At 44.5% G+C, this 5,749-nt stretch overlaps 1 long non-coding RNA gene across 1 annotated transcript; it reads right to left on the bottom strand.

Moving 5' to 3' along the window:
- Positions 1-4,118: 4,118 nt before the first annotated feature.
- On the bottom strand, positions 4,119-4,729 carry LOC135383518 (uncharacterized). The gene is made up of 3 exons (XR_010419920.1): positions 4,429-4,729; positions 4,261-4,296; positions 4,119-4,203 (listed from the first exon to the last, which is right to left on the bottom strand). It is a non-coding gene; the product is annotated as an uncharacterized LOC135383518 (long non-coding RNA).
- Between the last annotated feature and the right edge of the window lie 1,020 nt (positions 4,730-5,749).

The following is a 5,749-nucleotide window of genomic DNA, read 5'->3' on the forward strand; positions in this document are numbered from 1 at the left end:
TCAGAGAAATTGTAAAGTCATTGAGACTGTTGTTTGGGTGCATATCCATACAATCATTGGATAGGGGATATGTAAAAATCAGAACTTCACGACATCTTAGGCTGGACCCCAGGAATTAAATGAGTCATCATAACCTAGCCATTTTACTTATTAATGTGTGACACCGTTTATTTTCTTTCGACTTACTATGCGTTCAATTGGGTATGGGTCGTCTTGCGATTTCATGACGCGTTGCAATTCATCGACATAGTAAGTTGCATCGTCTTCGACCCCGTCTGGACCAGCTATGTAAAACTCTGGTGGATCCGAGTTCTTGTATCGCGTGATCGTGTAGACAACTAAGGACCAGTGCCCAATGTACCCCTTGTCAAAAATTGATCTATTGGTGAGTACACGCACGTGATCACCAATATTCAATGGAAGCTTTTTTGGTTTGTTGTCATTTTTACTGTGAAGTCTATTGAATAGTTCAATCTCGTTATTTTTATCGACGTCGTTCGGGGCCATCTTGATAGTCGAGTGATATGACGAATTGTAGTCGGCGATGATCTTTGGGAGAACAGCAATGTACTTGTGATGACCTTTACTGGCGAAATAACGATAAAGTCTAGCTTTAATAGTTCTGATTGCCCGTTCGATTAAAGAACATTTGTATATAGATCTGGAGCTATAGATGTGTATTGAGTGACGTTTACAGCATGCTTTCACGTGTTTGTTGTAGAACTCTCTCCCTCTATCTACCTGCAAATGATGTGGATAGTTTTTATGGCTGTTGTACAACTTGATCAATCCTTTCTTCACATGTTCACCACGCTTGGTCTTAATGGGTGTAGCCATGAGTCGTCTTGATAAGCAGTCTATCACAATGAGTATGAATTAAAATCCTTTATTTTGTTTCTTGTACTGCAGGAATGAAATCAGGTCTGCTTGATGAAGATCGTCGATGTGCAGTGAGATGGTCTTTCTTCTCTTAAATCTACGTCTTCCTTCTTTGTAAAGTGTGTAGACGTCATCTCGCTGTAGTTCTTCGATTGCCTGTTTCTTAGAGATGTTTTGACCTCTGCAGTATCGAGCAACCCCCCCCAAACCAGCGTTTGGATCCCTATAATTCATTCTTCTTCTGTGATATATTCATCTGATGATGATGATGAACGCAACTTTGTTCTTTGGGGCGATTGATACGTTTCCCAGAGTATACGTTTCCTTGCTTTCCTCTTCTGACGTATTTGGTGTGGCTGCAAGAACTTTGCCACTTTTCGGTACCAAGCAGGCTTCCCTTTCTTGTGTCCGGACAGATGCAACCCCAATTCTTTTATATTAGAACCAGCGATTGTTTGGTTGTTATGAATTATTTCTCCCTTATCATTCCAAGTCAAGCTCCTAGGTAGCACTGAGTCTTACTTTTTTAATGTTGACATTAGTAGGAAGCGAGTTGTAATCAAATGAGCGTCCCATTGGAAGTGACTCATCGTTTTTTTCTTCCTGTACTGTGGGTGCTGGTTCTGTTTCATTAGATGGTTTCTGATGATTTTTTATAATGTAGTACATAGCAGTTAACATTCGTTTTACTTTAATATCATCGCTTTCGTTAGATTCCAGAATTGATTCGATAGGAGTCAATACCTCAACCTTTGTAGCCATTTTTTAGACACCTACCGTCTTTGCTAGAGCACGACCTGCGACACCACCGAGCACACTGGTTAATCCCGTGAGTAATAGGGGGATCAGTGGCACTAATCCACCCCTCTGACGACAAAGGAAGGATATTAGTCTTTTTGGTGATTTGTGCAGCGTTTTATATGCAGTGTATCGAATGGTGTTTTTATACTTTTCCAGCTCTTTGAACAATCTGGGCGGTAGCTTAATATTACCATTCAATATATTCTTACGGACTTCAGAAAGAGCTTCTATGCTATGAGGTGGCGCCTCCTTTAAAATCTCATCACGCTCTTTAGGAGTACACGTTGCAAGGACTTTCAGAAAAGTTAAATGATGACGCAGACATTTCATTTTGGCAAGAAAACAAACTGGCGAACGTTTCCAGTAATGCCTGTTCGCAGTCGAAATTGAGCCTGCGTCAGAGGGTGTAGGTCAATCACTAGATAACCAAATGGTTTCTCTGTTGCCTGCTCAAATGCACTGATAAAGTACGGTAATTGAGCTTTGCCGAAGATCTAGCATCCTAAAAGTTCAAGTTGCGTGCGTGACCTTAAATTATTAAATAATATTATATATGTGCTATTGTGAGATAATGTTCTATAGTTGACGTCGTTGTGAAATAATTATTGATAAAGAAAAATAATGGATGCGTTCTTATGATGTGATGCTCTCGTACAGAGATGAACCATTTCTTGCATCACATTCTTCTCAGTCATGAGATCGTCGACTATAATCAAAGTAGGCACGCTCTCATCCCATGTCTTTGGTAGCTCTTTCTGGAATGTAACATCATTTGCGAATTAATTTTGCCAGGTCGCATCATATTTGCTAATGTAAAAGATTTGCTCTGGGACTACAGTGAATACTGTAAGATTTCTTAGAATGTTAGGAATGAGATAGGTTTTACCTGACATGGAAGGACCACAAATAATAACCCTTGCAGGGTGGATAAAAGCAAACCGACCTGCGTCAGACATCACGATGCAAAAGTAAACGAGACAATGAATAAGTGATGATGTGAGAAATGGATGTATTGTATGGCTCACCAATACCCATCGATTGCATCGTCTTGACTTTTTGCGGAGCGACGCTTCATTTCTATAAGACGCTCATGTGCGAGGAACCTCCTCACAGCTTCTGCTTTTGCTTCATATATTTCTTGTTTAAGTCACCATTTTTTCTCGTCTGCCGTCTCCCCCTCATCATATTCCTTTCCAAAACATCGAGTCAAAAGCTTCCATGCAGCTCTCATCCCAGTAAACCACCGATGTCCCAAGGACGTGTACATGATGTTACCCTCAGGACGATGAAGACATCCTGAGGACATCCTGAAACATAATTTTGACGTACTTGGGACGTACTCAGAACTGCCAAAATAACATCCGCGCACGTCCCAAGGAAGTCCATCGTACGTCAATGACGACCTTTTACGGACCTCTAGTGGACCTTTTTCCCGTGCCTTAGCCAGGCTTACTGGCGTTCTCTGAACATTACATCAACACCGCACAGAAGTGCGTATCAGTGGCACAAACAAGCAACATTAGATCAAACACTTTATTTCGTATGAAACTGAGTGTCATAGCATCGTATTACCTCACCAGGTATTATATCACAGCGTAACATGACCAGCATTTTTTTCGCATTATTATTGAGAACTTACATGTCTTTGAAAACATGATGTCCATGAACACACACAGCATCGGTCCACAAGGGGAAAAACTTAAAGGTCTATGCCCGCAATGTCCGAAGTGCGACGCTGAAACATATGTTGAAGCACTGGCATAACCGACGACCATCCTGCACTGTGTTTCGTACAACTGGAGATTTGCGATGTGTCCAGCTTGCCTTTCGTGCGCAAAAATTAACGCTATCCAACTTCGGCTATATTCACTTTTCGCCACGGACTCCCTTCCCTGCCGCGTCATGTGAGGTTAACCTGCAAGAAATGTAATTTCAAAAACACTGCTACAGCAAAATGTCACTGTGAAGTACGCATCGACGTATACGCATACCTTTAGACACAGCGCCTATGGTTGCAGTCTGCAGTAGCCTAGCATTCTCCCTATCAACAGCCCTATTGCCTGCGAAGACGGGAAACGCATGGATAACCACGTAGTAGGAACGTGAATGCCTCGCACATTCACTACGTACCTTCAAAACGGGTAAAATCTTGAAAATGACGCGGGCGACGCCACTTGGAGATCCATAATTCACATTCATCCGCTACGACGTTTCCACACATCTGTAAAAGAGTCAACAAGGTGCGACACATTGTACTTCCCTGCAAATTCTTTATTAAAATCACTCAGCATTTTTTACATACAGTGGCACAGCCGTAAAGGCTTGTGCTGCCGTGGAGCACATGACGAAGTTGCACGGGTGAAGCGTATGCCCTGTTTCGCAGTAAACACAAGTCACTGAAGAGCTCTGAAACGCACTTTAGCGTAACTTCCCTGATGTCTTTCAACATTTCTGTGACCTTCCCACGTCGTGAGTGTGCTGTCCCAACCGCGTTGTTCACCGCAATGAATACGTCGAAAGTATCTGAAATTCATAGATTAGACATTAGTAACGGGGCCACTGACGATGTTGCATCTTCACCTTGAAAAGTGCTGGTAGGGTCACGAGTACACTTAGCTGAACGATAAAGCATAGGGTAATAGGAATCAAAAGGGTAATAATCACACTGCTAGCATAAAGTAATAGAACCCACACGCTAGGAATGATACCAAACAAAAGTTGCACGAATCGTACAAACATAGAACTAACCTTTAATCTAAGAAATCGCAAGGCTTCTGGACCTATCTTCCAGGGTGCACACATAAAAGCACCCCCAGGCAACACTAGTAGGGCATAAAAACACATTCACAGCAGTCCAGGGCACCAGAGCAACGACGGAACGCGAGACAACGGGAGCCAGAAAAAGGCGTGCGAACGCAACGAAGCTTGCAAGCGAAATGGACGCCGCCCGCAGCGCAGAAACGGCAGGAAGGCCACCTGCCCGCCAGGCCATGCCCCAGCGCCCAGGCGCTCCTCGGAATGTAGCAAGGGAACGGAAAGTCGCGCGAAGACGGGACCAACGCTATCGGGAAGAGGACGTTTTCCTCTTCAAAAACACATCTCAATCACCTTCCTACGCCAGCAAGAACCCGATATCGAAAAAAATGCCCCAGGCCCATGTATCAGAGAACCGCCGTTGCCACGGTGTTCTAACTCGAGAACCGAGAGGGATAGAAAGATGCAGCAAGTTTCTACGCGTTTCCCATGTCGAGTGCGTGTGCCCATTAAAAGGAAGTCGGATCCTCCGTGGGCTTCAAGCCTGAAGACAGGGACAAAAATCGGTGAACGGTGGTCGGTGTCAGGAATTTCGAGAATGACGTCTTAACCACTGGAAATCGACGGCTGGTCTCAATTGGAAAGTTGTAGAGCAGGGAACAGAGCACGCGCACACAAAATTTCGACTAAATCGGACATCGGGTAATCGACTTACGACACCGAAAAGTGGGAAGCGTTTCGGGGTAGCTCTAGCCAGCCTCGCAGCTCGTCATGCTCTTAAGCCGATATCGGGAGAACGGAACATCGCGCGCCTGCGGGACAAACGCTGTTGGAAAGAGCACATTGAGACCTTCATAACGAAGGCAAACATGACCATGTGGCAGCAACGGGAAGGCTTTTTTTGGGTGGGGGGGGGGCGGGGAAGCCGCTGGTCCCATGTATTGGGAGGAGTGTGAACGCGGAATCCTCTAACTCGAGAACTGCTAAATTTAGAGAGACGAATTTTATCACGTGCTCCGCGTCGAGAACATTGGGTTCTCCAAGTATGAACCCTGTCCGAGGCGAACTTCTTTCCAACAATGGCACTGAAGTTCGGAAAAACGAATTTTACTAACGCGTCTCCGCCTACGAGTTCGAAACCACTACAGATCAGTTCCTGTGTGATTTGCGCGATCACACAGCTAATCCAGGCCCGTTCGGACCTGAATTTTGGTCTCGATCCAACAGTCCGGGCGGGATTTACAAGACTTTGAAGGTGTCAGAAGCACCGACGGTTGCCTAGAATTTTCAAATATCTGGACAACCGCCAGGATTT

The sequence above is a fragment of the Ornithodoros turicata genome, chromosome 2, assembly GCF_037126465.1.
Source record: "Ornithodoros turicata isolate Travis chromosome 2, ASM3712646v1, whole genome shotgun sequence".
Classification (NCBI taxonomy): Eukaryota; Metazoa; Arthropoda; class Arachnida; order Ixodida; family Argasidae; genus Ornithodoros; species Ornithodoros turicata.